At 41.1% G+C, this 15,358-nt stretch overlaps 1 long non-coding RNA gene across 1 annotated transcript in view; it reads right to left on the reverse strand.

Moving 5' to 3' along the window:
- Positions 1–15,358, reverse strand: part of LOC137570716 (uncharacterized) — a 109,379-nt gene that overhangs the window by 59,957 nt on the left and 34,064 nt on the right. Inside the window, exon 5 of the long non-coding RNA XR_011031153.1 lies at positions 3,800–3,953. This is a non-coding gene — a long non-coding RNA (uncharacterized lncRNA). The remainder of the gene's footprint in view (positions 1–3,799; positions 3,954–15,358) is intronic.

Genomic DNA, 15,358 nt, shown 5'->3' on the forward strand with positions numbered 1-15,358 from the left:
ACAACACAAAGAGAATCAGTGCCAGCATCCTCATCATTATCTAGCCTTGCCACAACATCAACCAGCACAGCCACCACTCCAGTGATGCAATCTGATTCTAAAAGAAAGAGGTGTCAGGTCTGCCCCAGCAATAAGGACAGAAAGACACACACATTATGCTTCCACTGTAAAAAAATATCTGCAAAGAACATGCTAAAAGTGTCAGCTTTTGCCACACATGCATCTAAAAACACCCACACAAACACATGCAAGTTCTTGCACAAAAATGCTTTGAAACTAGTACTTGATTTCTATTGGTTTGCCTTGCTTGCTTGTGTGTTGTTTGTTTGACCTTGCAAGTCTACATTTTGTATTATTACTTGCTTTTCATTGTTTATGAATGTTTTATGTTTAAAAAAAAGACTTTTGTCTATATTCTTGAAGTAAATATATATGGGTCAAAATTGACCCTAACACCATCAATGTTATTATAGTTAATGTTATTAAAATAAAAATATAAATATAAAAAAAATATTTAAGAGATGTGTTCAAATACTCCTCAGCAACATTCTGGTGACATAACATCCTTTTATTTACTTATAATATTCTGTTTAGGTTTATTTTACCATTTTTTAAATTTGAAAATGAGAGGTATGCTATCAAAAGAAAGGTTAAAGGGGTCACACCAAAACTATTAATACCAATCTTTTCAAGGATAAAGAAGCCTAACAAGGTAACCAAGAGGTAAGAAACAAATTGGATGATAAATATTTGTTCAGAGGGTATTTTATTGCTGATTTAAGACATGGGTCAAAACCGACCCGTTAACATCATGGATAGTAACAGAAAGCTAACATAAGAGGAGGGTTAAGCAATTAAAGTAAAGAATTTTATGATCTTCTAAATATAGTATTCCTTCCCTTCTTGCTAAAGGTTTAAAATTGATTACGTGGGGTCTCAGACCCAGGGAAGCATTTGATGATTTGAAATTTATTGGACCTAGACGTGTAAAATATCCTTCTGATGAGACATTAATACCAGTATACAATTTTTTTTTTATACAAAGGTAAGTGGGGAAGCATGATGGCTTAGTGCGTAGAACTCTCACCTTGCAGAGCTTGGTCCCAGTTAAAATGCCATCTAGGACACTATCTGCATGAAGTTTGCATGCTCTCTCCATATCTGCGTAAGTTTCCTAGACTTATGCCATAGACTATGATGGACACGTGACTATGGTATGGATTATATTGTGAGCCTCTCTGAGGGACAGTTAGTGACAAGGCTATATACTCTGTAAAGCATTGTGGAATATGTTGGAGCTATGTAAATACTAAATAATAATAAAGGTGAGCAATATATTTGAGGTGCTAATTATTACAAATGGCCACATCGTCTTATATTTAGTTCAGGCCCAAAACACTACATATTACTAAAGTTGTGTTATTACTAAAGAATTAACTAAAGAATTACTAAAGAATGAATCCAGTATAATTTACATTCTTATGGCTATCTATATGCTGTATAGGAATGTGACTACTTGGCTTTGCCAATGGTGTTGACATGCAAGAAAACAGTATTCCTTTCTTTTGTAAGATATGCTAACTGTAAAACATCCTTGTCAGATTCCTGTACACACAGCAATAACTGGGCATGTCACCTTATAAAAAAATCTGTTCATGTTAAAAAGCTGAAAAATCATTCTATGTGCTCTGCATTTATAGTGCTTCTGCTAAAATGGTGCAGAATTGAACAGGTCTGAAAGCTATTCATTCAATTCTTACTCTCAGGGCAATCCTTTATAAAATGTAGAATTTCATCATCAATCCCCGAAGTGAAAAAGATTGATTTACTTGTCATGTTGAATATACTCCAAAAAGTAGTTTAAGAAACAATTGACCCTGAGCACTGTGCCGACAAAGTCTTTTGGGCATCAGGTTGATGGCAGCTGTAGATGTTTGATATAACAAAAATTCCTTAGAGTGTACAAAATCTCTTCAGAGGGATGGCTTGAAATAATAATATTACATGCTCAGAGAGATACCCATAATTAAATACAAAAAAATGAAGATATACTTCTAATGCTATGGCACCAAACAAGTAGGTCATCATGGCTAAAAGTATTCATGTGGTACTTTCTGACGTGTGTAGTTTGTGATTGTTGTACTTTTTTCCTATTCATTTGCTTAAACCTGCCAATTAAGAAGCCCCATGCTAGCCCATAGCAAAATGTTCTAAATAATAGATTGATTAAATATAAAACATTATTATAACAATGTAGTGACTTCCAGCATGGAACACACATGTCAAAACACAGCATGTCAAAATAATATTTTTTTCATAAAAATATTGATGTATAATCAATCAATTGAGATTTGTATATTTTTCAACAAGTTGTTACCTTTTGGGCCATTATATTAAAATATTTCTTTTTTTATTGAAGATATTAGATTGTGGTAAAACATAAAGAAACAGTCCATCCCCAAATGATTTTTCAGTGGCAGGTAGAAATTCTTGGCTATTTCAACCATGTGACCTCTTACCGTCTTGGGAACTCAGCTGCAATTCATACTCACTATAGTTTGATGATCTTGCTCCAATAATTTTGTAATCTTATTTTACTCATTCCCAGTGTTGCCTGTGACTTTGGTGCTGAGTCTCGCCAGACCTGGGGCTCGAAAATATTGCATTCCTATCCAGAACATTTACACTAGTCTCTCTATCACTCTTGCCTCATCTGCTCTTTGTGGATGGGGACTGATAGGTAGCTTGACTATACTACCATCACCATTACCTCTAGCACTCCCCAAGCTGAATCTAGAAAGGGCAGGGAGCAAGCAGAACTGCAAAATAAATGCTAAGTGTGGCTTCCTTCACCCTCTCCTGTGTTGTTTGGCTCCATTCTACATTCATTACGCTAGTTCCAATGTACGGTAAGTTATGTAAGTTGATGGGACACAGCTCTCAGCCACAGTCTGGCCCAGCGTGTTTATGTTTCCCCTGTTAGGCCTGCCTGATTATTGGCTTGAAGTCACAGTTTACATGTACTGTTATAGCACTTGTGTGATCAGGTTCATTTTATTTCTTCCATTTCAGTGAGACCTATTATGACAACTCTTAAGAAAGGAAACTTATTGTATCTGTATTTCAGGATTCAGGTAATTCCATGCCATCTACCAGGGAATGGTTGATTTGATTGACCAATACTGATTACTTGTAATATAAAAAACAAAAAAACAAAAAACTTAAGCACACAGCTGTTACATGCATCCTATATTTCTGCATTCAGTATTTTTGCAAATTAAAACAACCCGGGCAAGACAAGAAGAGGGGGCAGCAGAGGAAGACATGGTTGTAGTAGGAGAAGAGGGACATTGATTTAATAGTTAGCTCCAGCTCATCCAAGCTGGACGGTTTCCAAGAGGCCACACATTCCTGGATTTTCCTAAACAAGATGTTGACTATCCCTCATGACACTGACAATGTGGTAGAATCAATTACTCATCATGGGTCAACTGAAACTGCCTCCTCCATCCACACACAGAGCAGGCAGTTTGTGGCTTCCTATACTTCCTCCCCCAGATTCCCTGAAGAAATCAACAACAAGCAGTCTGAGCAAATGTCTCAGCATTTTGCCTCAAGGCTGTTGACAAATGCATTAAAAGGAGAGATAATTAGGACTTATCCTTTACTCAAAGGAGGACATGGCATACTGCTGTCCATGCTTATGCTTTCATCTTAATAAAAGACAGTAGCACTCATCAGTTATCCAACAGCTGTGCTAGTTAAGTGACTGAATCATCAACTAGGACCTTTGATTTACCTGCCAACATTTTTGTTTTCAGATGTTAAGCAAATTCTCTTTTCAGCTTTGATTGTGAATGAAGTTGAATCAATGGATGAATGGATGGATGGAAAGGCAGACAAGCAGATGGACACATCTTGTAACTTACGAATCCGATTTCTGTTTCCATAGTCTGGCAAAACAAATAAGCAAAAGTTCTTCAGTGAAAGTGAATGATGCCATACATTTGTTTCTGCATTAAAAACATTGACACACTCTGCAGAACACAATAAACAATTTATGTCACTACCTGTGCCTCAGAAAAGCTCACAAGCTAATATCCCTAGTATACATTAGGGTTAGTTTGAGTGAGAAGCTGGCCAGGTAATCTTCCAATATGTTTTTGGGATGTGTGAAGAAACCTGAGTGCCTGAAGAAAACACAGAGAAAAATGTAGAGATTAGAACATGCTAACTCCAAGAATCAAACTTGGCATTGCAGCACTGCAAGATAAGAGTGTTAGCTACTTAGCTCATGTGCCAGGTGTTTGTTTGATCAGAAAAAAATGCTAAAAAATGAGATAAAAATGATTTGTATGTTTTCCCAGCCTATGCAAAAGTAAATGTTTTACATTAGGCATTACTTTTTGTAAACTTCATCACGTAAGCAGATTTTTTTCCATTTTTATATTTGAAATATCATGACAATGGGCAATTAGATATTCAGGCAATATTACAAGATAGTATGCATCATTTGTGATAATTAAACTATAAATATTTAAAATTTGAAAGTAATATTTGTGACCCAGAGGGACACTAGTAAATTCAGGATTTAATTGAAAATAATTTTATCAACATTGTGCATAATTGTAACGTTTGCATTTGATCAAAGTTTTAAAAATCTAAACTGCAATATCATTTCCTACAGTTTGAAATGAAAAATGTTTCTTGCTTGCAATTTAAGATAAATCTATGTTTTAAAGTAACCCCTGTTAATTTCACATACAGGGCATAATGGGGGTATACAAAAGTCAGTATTTCTTTTTAAAATGGGATAAAACTCAGTCAGGACGTTCAAAAAATGTGTTTTCCTACTTTTTAATATTCATACAGTTACCATATTCATTTTTGTGCACTAGTAATATTGCCTGTTTACAAATTACAAGTTCTCAAAGTATAGTTTATCTGCTCTGAAAGCTGCCATTGCATTTTATTGCATTTCTGCTACATTTATATATGAATATGTATTTAGTGATAATTTCTCACCTCTCTCTGCTTCTCAGCTCAGTGCTGTTCATAATAATACAATACAATAACATTTCTATAGCGCTTTTCTCCCATAGGACTCAAAGCGCTTAGGCTCTCTCAGATTCAGTAATTGGTAGTAGGATGAAGTATTCATTCACACAACAAAAGTTATATTTCTGCAAATGCCAAACTGAACAGGTGGGTTTTTTAGTCTGGATTTAAACACGTCCAGGGATGGAGCTGTCCTGATCTGTTGAGGTAAGGAGTTCCAAAACGTAGGGGCAGCATGACAGAAGGCTCTGGGACCAAAAGTTTCCAAGTGGGTTTTGTTGTTTATCGATCTGACGTTACAGAGTACAGTCTTGATGGGGCTACCCTGGGAGCTGTGGTCTGAGATTGAGGACTCCAGGAGTGAACAGTCTCCAGATGTGTGGCTGTCATCTCTGCTGGATTGTGCTGGAGCTATTAGGGTTGTTGCCTGGGTGTACTCTGTAGATTTGGTCACAAAGTTATTTTGGTTCTGCAGTGAAGAACGTCTTTTCCCAAGTCCTCGGGACCCTCTTTTAGTCTTTCTGAGGATTCCAACAGACTTAAGTAGAGTTATTGTTGATTTGACAAATTTCGATAAATATTTCTTGGTTGGTATACAGCGAGAAGTGTCTCTGCTGAATATTGATGTTTACACAGAATGGACAAAAGAGACAGCTCAGGGCTCCTGCTGAGAAAGGCCCTATTTAGAGTCAAGGTGTGAACTTTTTCAGCTCCAGCTTTGATATCCTTCAGCGATCAAAGGGCCTGTGTAGACTGAATTGTCCTTACACAGAGATGTACGGATGGACAGCATGAATTTGAAAACACAGTCCCTTGTTTAGGAGTTTGAAGATATTATATATAACATATGTAGAAAAATATAGTCTATTTAGCATAGATGCTGCAGATAATCTATGAAAGTTACTTACAGGATGGGGAGAGGGCGGGCACAAAGAGGCCAAAAGTCAATAAAGTCTCAGGTCATGTCCAAGGAAGGTGTGCAGTGTACAGCAGTGGGTGATTCCAAGGAAGATCCAATCCAGCTTAAATCTTTGCAATCTTTGCCATCCAGATGTTCTGAAAGGTTATAGGTGTTGCTGGAGAAGTGATGCATTAGAATCCTCTGAAATTTGGGTCCAGTCTTTCCATTAAGAGGTTTAAAGAGACTCTGTAACTAAATGTTCAGCCTTATTTCTTCTATCATATAAGTTCCTATACCAGTTCTAATGTGCTCTGGCTTACTTCAGCCTCTCCTAGTTGCACAGTGGCTGTGTTATCTCTGTTATATAATCTAATATTATTTCCTCTGTCGGCTCTGTCAGGCTCAGGCACTCAGGCTGGAATGTGCAGGTCTGCCTGTAATAGAATAGAAGCTATACACACCCTCTCCAGGCCCCCTCCAAGCTCTGTATGACTCACACACTGAGCTACTCTCAGCCTATCACATGCTGTTAGCAGCCATGTCTTTTGTTTGTAAACACTGCCTGCCTAAAACTGGCAATTACAAGCCAGAATTGCAGCAGGGAGTGGCAGAAACAACACAGAGGGGCCCAGGAGAACATAATGAATAGAATGGTATGCTTTTTTTATTGTAAGAATTTTAGAGTACCGATTCTCTTTAAAGTAGCAGAAATCTTTTTGGTTGAAAGGAGGTGACAGGGATCATAAGACACAGTTCCAACAGTCCTGTGTCCTGATTACCCCTCCTAGCTGTGCGTGCGAGGCTTCAAATCTCAAATAGAAAAAAAATTAAAAAAATTGTACCAAAACAGCAGATCGAGAACAAAAACATCAGAAATCCCATCATGCTTTGCACAGCATCAGGGGAAAAATGCCCGGGCAGTTTTCTTCTGTGCAGCTAAAATGAGGCTTGGCAAAGAAAAACAAAGTTCTGATGCTGTTAAACTGTTAAAGAAACACCAAGCCTTTTCAGTGCTGCTGAGTAGATTTTTTAGTCTGGAGGTTCACTTTAACGTGTCTCGCTTCAAACTTACTGAAACCAGTACTGATCATAGCTTAAAATATATTTTACTGTGCCAATGACTTGCTAGTACTGTATATCAAGTGACAGGTTATTGCACACTATTATACTAGGGGATGTGTGTATGTAAAAAATGTAGTAAAAATGTTTCTGTACCATGTTAGGCAAACAAAAATATTTAGGTAGAAAAAAACAAAGTTTTGTAAAAGTAATACCTTTTAAAGGCTAACTGATAAAGATAAATTATGCAAGCTTTCTGGGATCTAGTCCCCTTCTTTCACATGTCTAACATCTGGATATGTCTATGCCTGAAGAAGGGGACTAAATCCCAGAAAGCTTGCATAATTTAACTTTATCAGTAGCTATTAAAAGGTATTACTTTTACAAGACTTTGGTTTTTTTTCTACCTACGTAAACAATATAGGGATCCAAATTGGGTAAGCTAAGGGAGGGACTGCATATTGAAATCCAGAAACTTAGTGCTACTGTAATTGACTGAGCACTAGGTGAGGGGGGAAATGTAGCTCCTTAGTCACCTCCAGCTCAACCAAAGTTTTCAGATTGCACCAGAACAATATCCCCTCTCCTTCTCATGTGTTTTGGACCACCTGGGTTGGTACTGCTCAGAGGATGGAGCCCACATAGAGGTTAAAAGTATTACAGTGGATTTGCGAGGGGCTTTTTTTTTTTTTTACACTTTATTTTAAATAATAGGAAAATGGTGGAGAAAAAAAGGTATTTCCGACTTCCTCTTTTGACATGTTGTGAATGCTTGTGGAAGTGTGTGTGCCTAGTGCTTTCAAAAATAACATTCCAGCCATCAGATTGCTTGCATCTACACATTTATTTGGTATGTATGTGGATGGGCCACAATCTGTATAGTGCAGGGGCAGGTGACATATAGAGAAACATGCACACTTGTGCACAGTTTCCATTTTTTAGCTCAATTAGTGCACTATTCATCATGATCATAGCACCAGCTGTAAAAAGATACCTGGCAAAAGCAGTGAATTTGCCACCAGGTTTTCCTGTTGGTCAGGACACTAGCTACATTTAAATTCTTTGACCAGGAATCACTATAGTGCTGTGTAGTACTGTATGGGGATCAGTGTGGGGCTCAGCACCCTGAGCTGTAATAGCCTGCAGGTCAATGACATTGAGGATCTGGAAGCGTGGGGTGACAAAGCGTGCACCTCTCCCCGAAAGTTCTTGTCCATGTCAAGAACTAGGAGCTCTTCCTCACCTCTGATGCCCAGGAGGATGTGGTAGTAACTACTGTACCCCATGCTTGTGGGCAGGGCCGGTTCTAGACAGGCACATATGAGGGGGCAGACAGAAATTTGCAGGGGGCACAAAAAAAACCCCTGCGCCGCGCGTAGCGCGGCGTGCCGAAAAATGGGCGTGGTCATGCAGCAGACCATGGGCGTGGTCATGGGTGGGGCCAAATATACATGAACTTAGCAGCGTTGTAACCTAAAGATAAAGGGCCTGCCCAGAAAAATGTTGGGTGGAGCCTCCTATCCTTTAATTAGATTATTTACTATTAGTATAGGCATAGAGTAAAAATGCATACACACGTTCAATTTTGATTGGCCAATCACTGACCAATTGTACCACCCCCATCTAGTATGAGGGCCAACAGACTTTAAATACTATGAACAGAGCTGAGCTCTCATAATACCTAGAAGAGTAAAATTGGCAAATCAAAATTTATGTGTGTACCAGGCTTTACAGCTAATACTGTACATACAATACAGCTGGTTTACAATCAGAAGGCACAGAATAACAACTTATATAGTACATACTGGAGGTAGCAGAGATCAAAACATGCTTCAGCTAGTTTACTATCAGCACAGGCACAGAGTAACAGCTTATACTGTACATACTGGAGGTAGGGGTAGAAATGAACAACACACGGGGATTAGAAATGAAGGGCACACACTACAGTGAGTTAACGTTGAGTTTAGGTACAGAGTAACAGCTAATGCTGTACATACAGGAGGTAGCAGAGATCAGTACACACTGCAGCTAGTTTACCATCAGTACAGACACACAGTAACAGTTAATGCTGTGCATACTGGAGGTAGCAGAGATCAGTACACACTGCAGCTAGTTTACCATCAGCACAGGCACACAGTAACAGCTAATGCTGTACAAACTGGAGGTAGCAGAGATCAGCACACACTGCAGCTAGATTAGTATCAGTACAGGCATAGAGGAACAGCTTACACTGTACATAATGGAGGCATCAGAGATCTCACACTGCAGCTAGTTTACTGTCAGTACAAGCACAGAGTATAAGCTTTAGCAGGGGCTATATCACTAAGAGAGACACACACAGGGCACAGAAAGAAGCACACACACACACACCAAAAACATACACGCACACAGGACTGGACACAGATGCGCGCGCGCACACACACACACACACACACACACACACACACACACACACACACGATGGGGGGGACACAACAAAAAACATACACGCACACAGGACTGGACACAGAGGCGCGTGCGCACACACGGACACAGAGAGAGGCACACACACACACACACACACACACCCTACACACACACCCCCTACACACACCCCCTACACACACACCCTACACACACACCCTACACACACACCCTACACACACACACACGATGGGGGGGACACAACAAAAAACATACACGCACACAGGACTGGGCACAGAGGCGCGCGCGCACACACGGACACAGAGAGAGGCACACACATGGGCACAGATAGAGGCACACAACACACACCGTTTCCATACTATCCCAACACACACACTGCACTGCACTGCACACAACACTACACACACTAGGACACAGAGAGAGAGGCACACACATGGGCACACAACACACACACTGTTTCCATACTACCCCAACACACACACATTGCACTGCACACATAACACTACCTACACACACACAGAGCGAGACAGAGAAAGAAGGAGGGTGAGAAAAAGAGAGGGGGGGGGGAGGGAGAGAGAGGGGGAGAGACAGACACACACAAAAATCCCCAAGAAGATAGACAGGAATCCAGACCTCCTCCCCCGACGTGCAGTCCTCAAAGCTCTGCTGGCCAGCTGCCACTGCATCCTCCGAGTTCCTAGCTGTGAGAACATTCAGTGTTCTCCCCCTCATCAGTCAGTCTTGCTTCATCGCTGCTCAGTCTTCAGAGCAGTGAAGTGCCAGCAGGTGCCTGCAGCCCTTTGATCTTGTCGGCACACTTCTGCTCTGCTCCCCCCCAGCCTCAGCGAGACCGCGCTGAATTCAAATCCAGCTGGGAGGGCCAAATCTAGGAAGGTGACAGGAAGAAGGGGCGGAGCAGCTTGGCACTGCGTACCCCAGCCACTGTACAGCTGAGTGCAAGGAGGGAGAGCAGAGAGTGGCGGCGTCATTACGACGCGCCTGCCGCTCACTACACTCACACTGCCACTGCGCGTTTCATGGACCAGGAAGCAGTGGCAGAGCGGCTGATTTGAGGGGGCAAGAAGTCTATTTGAGGGGGCTCTGCCCCCTCTCGCCCCCCCCTAAAGCCGGCCCTGCTTGTGGGTGTAGGTCCAGGGCGAGGCAGCTTCTGGTGGAATCTGAGAGCACCCTTTAATAAAAAGAGTCCATTACCCCAGGTGAAATGAGTATAGGAGTACGTACCCATTAATCATTTCCATAAAGGGTTATGGAAATAAAACACACCACACACAGTTAAAAATACTATGCTATTCTAACAGGCAGCACGGTGGTATAGCGGTTAGCAAACTGGCCTTGTAGCGCTGGGTCCCTGGTTCAAATCCCAGCCAGGGCACTATCTGCATGGAGTTTGTATGTTCTCTCTGTGTCTGTGTGGGGCTCCTCCAAGCACTCTGGTGTCCTCCCACTTCTCAAAACATACATATAAGTTAATAGGCTTTCCCCTAAATTGGCCCTAGACTACAATACATACACTACACAATATAGACATATGACTATGGTAGGGATTAGATTGTGAGCCCCTCTGAGGGACAGTTATGTGACAACAACAAAAAAATACTCTGTACAGCTCAGTGGAAGATGTTGGTGTTATATAAATAGTAAATATTAATAATAAATCAAACAGCAATACATACCTTTAATTAAAAATAACATGCCAATACATTCTAGCCTTTACTTGAAGAGTTCCACCACTGATGAACATTGACATCCACTGCACCCCAGTCGCCAACTGCTGATAAGCTCCCTGCGGTGGGACCTGATTAGCAGCCTATGCCGATGGCAGTGACATCATCAACATGGCCACTGGGTAATCAGACATTTTTTATTATGAATAAAGCAACCAGGGATGAAATCTAACCGCAGAGTAGCATAAATCTTGCTAATCGAGATTGGAGCTAATTTGCTGTGAGTCTGTGCTTAAAAAAATTGCTTGCTCATCCCCATCCACCTCTTTACCTTTGGGCAAATATCTCTTTAAAACAGTTTTTTGTCTGTTTTTTTGTTTTTGTATTTGCCTTGTTTTCCTCTTGGATTTCCTCCTCCCCAGTCCCACCCTTCTGACGCTGTACTGTCCAAATGTAATTGATTTATGGGTTCTAGGGAACAATTATTGAATTTCTGCTGGGGGTTCTATTGTAAGGACACAGTCACATATATGCTATAAAGATAGAAAGAGAGAAAAGTATCTTTCCCAGTTTTTCTTTAAATAGTCAGGCTGGAGATTTTAAAAAATAATAATAATTCAGGAATCCAATTTATAGTTATTTGAAGTAAGACATAGTGAAAAGTTCTCTCTTAATGGCATCAAACTCATTGTGAGAGAATGATATTTAAACTACAAAGTGCACCAGGTTTTGTAAAAACCCTTCAAATTTCTTATCCATTTTTTAAGCAAGCAGAGAAAGCACTGTTCCTTTTGAGCTTATGAGCCCGGTACCATTACAAAAATTAGCGGTAGTTTTTACTCAAAATTAGGGGTGGGACGATAAATCCGGCGAATCCACGAATCCCTCGAATATCAGGAAATATTTGAGATTCGTGGAATCGAATCCTGACGCCATTTTCCGTTTGCCGATTCTGCCGAATCCCGATGCTGCATCGCCACGCATCCGCCGCTTCACCCGCTCGCAAGTGTCCTCCTCCCGATCCCCGCAGCCTCTTCCGCTCACCCCCTGCATAAATAAGAAGATGCAGCCTCTCACCTCCAGCGTGGAGCCCGGACTCCGAGCGGCAGACCTCCTGCAGACTTCCTTATTACCCCTAGTGACTGGCTCTTACTACGCGTCATCAATCAGTAAGAGACGGTCCGGTGGCCACTAGGGGGAACTAGGAAGTGAAGTCTGCCGCAGTGCACTCCACGCTGGAGGTGAGAGGCTGCTTCTCCTTATTTATGCAGGGGGGCGAGTGGAGGAGGCTGCGGGGGGAGGGAGGAGGATATTACTACCCAGCCCCTCATAGCCTGCTACCTATATTAAAGCCCCCCATAGCCTGCTACCTATATTGAAGCCCCCCATAGCCTGCTACCTATACTGAAGCCCCCCCCCCCCCCCATAGCCTGCTACCTATACTGAAGCCCCCCATAGCCTGCTACCTATACTGAAGCCCCCCATAGCCTGCTACCTATACTGAAGCCCACCATACTGAAGCCCCCCATAGCCTGCTACCTATACTGAAGCCCCCCATAGCCTGCTAACTATACTGAAGCCCCCCCATAGCCTGCTAACTATACTGAAGCCCCCCATACTGAAGCCCCCCATAGCCTGCTACCTATTCTGAAGCCCCCCATAGCCTGCTACCTATACTGAAGCCCCCCATATCCTGATACCTATACTGAAGCCCCCCATACTGAAGCCCCCCATAGCCTGCAACCTGTACTGAAGCCCCCCATACTGAAGCCCCCCATAGCCTGCTACCTATACTGAAGCCCCCCATACTGAAGCCCCCAATAGCCTACTACCTGTACTGAAGCCCCCCATAGCCTGTTACATATACTGAAGCACCCCCATAGCCTGCTACCTATACTGAAGCCCCCCATAGCCTGTTACCTATACTGAAGCACCCCCATAGCCTGCTACCTATACTGAAGCCCCCCATAGCCTGCTAACTATACTGAAGCACCCCCATAGCCTGCTACCTATACTGAAGCCCCCTATACCCGGCTGCCTATACTAAAGTCCCCTTACTTAGCTACCTTTACTGAAGCCCCCTTACCCAGCTACCTATGCTGCATCCCCTCATAGCCTGCTAACTATACTGAAGCACCTTCATAGCCTGCTACCTATACTGAAGCCCCCCATAGCCTGCTAACTATACTGAAGCCCCCTATACCCTGCTACCTATACTGAAGGCCCCTATACCCTGCTGCCTATACTGAAGCCCCCCATAGGCTGCTACCTATACTGAAGCCCCCTATACCCTGCTACCTATACTGAAGGCCCCTATACCCTGCTACCTATACTGAAGGCCACTATACCCTGCTGCCTATACTGAAGGCCACTATACCCTGCTGCCTATAATGAAGGCCACTATACCCTGCTGCCTATACTAAAGGCCACTATACCCTGCAACCTATACTGAAGGCCCCTATACCTTGCAACCTATAGTGAAGGCCCCTATACCTTGCTAGCTATACTGAAGACACCTTTACCTAGCTACCTATGCTGCAAGCACCTATGCCTGGGTACCTATACTGCGGGCAACTATACCATGGATCGCACAATTCTTATGTGCAGGATTCGTTAGATTCGAAATTCGAAAAGTTTGAGATATTAGAGAACCTTTTTAGATTCGGATCCGGATTTGGATTCGAAGAAATTGTGGATTTGTCCCATCCCTACTCAAAATGGACATGAGTTTGGGCAAAGCACAGAGCCACCGTAAATGCATGAAATAAGAGGAATGAGGCTTTATCAGGTCAAAATAATGTGTGTCCAATCCATCAGGGGTCCAGGCCTTTAAAGGTTTATTGAAACCATATTATTGTGCTGGATAAGATATTTACCTACAGGATCTGAAAAAGTATTTCATAAAGTTAGACCCAAATGCCAATTAATTTTTATCTAATATAATGTAAACTATCTATATGTAACCATTTTAAATGAGCACATTTGTGATTAATGAAATTGAAAGCCTTCCAATTGCAACAATCTGTGTCAGTGTCATCAAAATATAGTGAGAAGTATATTAAGGGTTCATTTTTAAGGGTTACAGGAATTGCACCCATACATGAGATTTATCTAAAAGCAACACCTAGGTCAACTGAATCATACCTTTCACCATCTTAGGAAAATATAAGGTGTCCAAAAGACCCCCTTTGTCTGCTTATTAGTTTGATCACTCATAGAGTCAGAGAATTGCATTGGATTTTCTGCAATGTGATCAAAGTGATATTATGCTGATCTGATTTTATCCGGTCAACACTGAGTGATAAAATTATCATGAACATTAAAAACAGCTTTTGATTTCTTCAGTGCTACCACCAGCTCTTCTTTGAGCAAAGTTCAGTTCATTCAACAAAGGCCAAAGATTGTCCTGCATAATGCAATCAGAACTGAAGGAATTGATTGCATTATATTCCCCACTTAAGTGTTCTCTGCACCACATAATTCCCTGCCCACAACAGAATATAACTGTGTGGTTGGAGAGTCTAAATTCAGGTGCTGAATGCTGCTCCTAAGCTTCTGTACTGTGAGGTCCACTGTGATGTTCCAGGGACATCAGTAGCAAACAAAAGCATAACATATTAGGTACACCAATACTGTTTAGTGAGCACTATCAATTAATGCTGTTTTTTTATTTAATGATAAAAAATGGCTATAAATTTTGACTTCACCAAATTGTGCCTGGAAGGATTTTGGCAGTTCTTATTTGAGGAGGAACTTGTGAAATGTCTCTTAGCATATTTGTAAATATGCAGAACATTGTGTAATGGAAATGTTGTGCATATTTAAATACTAAATAAATGATAAATATGCCTCTATTTCTAACCATTTACTACTGGGTTGTAAAAAAAATCCCCATAATATCCCAAGGCATAATTTTCTAAACAAATCACAAAATTGTAATGTATTTTATTTCTAGCAAAATCTGTGCAGTAAGATAACTAATCAAACTGAGAAATTTTAATCAAGCTAAACATTCTGTGACATCCACCTTATTGAAATTCTACTCTCTGGGTGAATTCAAGTCTTTTTTTAAATGCTACAAAAATGTTAAATAAAACCTTTCGTGAAAGAATAATATAAAACCCTATTTATATTCCTTGAAGCTATTTTACTGCATTGTGTTGGACATTATAAACTTAAATGTTTCTGTTTGTGTCTGACTTGCTTTCTCGTGTTTAAAACAACTGTGATT

The sequence above is a fragment of the Hyperolius riggenbachi genome, chromosome 4 (genome assembly GCF_040937935.1).
Source record: "Hyperolius riggenbachi isolate aHypRig1 chromosome 4, aHypRig1.pri, whole genome shotgun sequence".
In the NCBI taxonomy this organism is placed as follows: domain Eukaryota; kingdom Metazoa; phylum Chordata; class Amphibia; order Anura; family Hyperoliidae; genus Hyperolius; species Hyperolius riggenbachi.